We start from the raw sequence: 1,517 nt of genomic DNA on the forward strand, positions 1-1,517 counted from the left end.
TGGCACATGCCACCAGTTACCTTTGTAGCACAGTACTGCCCCTGAGAGTGATTCTCCACGATGTCTGCAGTCCAAGTTATTCCTCCTTTTCCATGAGAACTGGCCTGTGCTTGCAGCTTAGTAGGTTTCTCACCCTGCCTTCCTGCCCATAGAAAGAGGTAGTAGCTTTTCTGTCCTTTTCAGAGCAAGCTGGTGTTTCTGTTACAAATGTCATGGGTTTCCTATGCCTCTTATTGAAGCTCATTCCATTAGACAAAACCCATATCCACAAAGCTCTTCAAGACAAGCCCCTCATTTGGGTTGAGTGTCAAGGTGCTATGGGATGATTCCCTTAAAATTTAGCACCATTTTGTGTACAGTCTAGGAGCCACAGACTTAAATATTTCTGAAGTCTTAAAAAGGGGTCTTATAGTTGTACCCTTAAGATGATCTTTACCTTGAAGGACACTTATTTTGAGCAAAACCACACACTGGAGGAGGTATGGTTAATAATATTTACATAGGGTTAAACACCTTAAGCCCTGAGATAGGATAACTATTGAGACTGTGTGGCTGAAAGACCTTAGACCAGTTACCTGATGACTGACATGGGGACTGGGTCCTAGGATAGAGGAGCATGATTCAAAGTCCTAAACACTGGTATTACAGGACTGATTGAGGAATGTGGCTTCAAGGGTTTAATCCCTGTTACTGGAGGGCTGAGGAAGACACATGGTTAAAGATTGTCATATACAGTCAAGTGTTGCTTAACAAGAATATGTTCTGAGAAATCACTAGGTGATTTAGTCATTTTGCAAACACTGTAGAGTGTACGTACACAAACTTAGATGGCATAACCTACTATACACCTGGGCTACATGGCATAGCCTATTGCTTCTAGGCTACAAACCTGTGTAGCAGGTGACACTGAGTACTGTAGGCACTGAGTACTGTGGGCAACTGTAACACAATGGTAAGTTATTTGTGCATCTAAACATAGAAAAAGTATGGTAAAATACAGCATAAAAGACAAAAATATGGTACACCTGTACAGGACACTTACCATAAATGGTAAGTTGCAGAACTGGAAGTTGCTCTGGGTGACTTTGTGCATCTAAACATAGAAAAAATAAGGTAAAATACAGCATAAATGACAGAAAAAAAGGTACATCTGTATAGGACATTGACCATAAAAGGCAAGTTGCAGAACTGGAAGTTGCTCTGGGTGAGTCAGTGAGTGGTGAGTGAATGTGAAGGCCTGGGACATTACTACACACTACTACAGACGTACATACTGTACTCTTAGGCTACACTCCATTTATTTTTAAACATTTCTTTCTTCAATAATAAATTAGCCTTAGCCTACTGTAACTTTTAACTTTATAAGCTTTAAAATTTTTTACTTTTTGACTCTCTTGTCAAAAAGTTAAAACAAAAACTTAGCTTAAAACAAAAACGTTGTACAGCTGTACAAAAATATTTTTCATTTTAGCCTTACCCTATATGCTTTTTTCTATTTTAAAAATTTTAATTTTTTT

This window comes from Colobus angolensis, unplaced genomic scaffold (assembly GCF_000951035.1).
Source record: "Colobus angolensis palliatus isolate OR3802 unplaced genomic scaffold, Cang.pa_1.0 Scaffold117, whole genome shotgun sequence".
NCBI lineage: Eukaryota > Metazoa > Chordata > Mammalia > Primates > Cercopithecidae > Colobus > Colobus angolensis.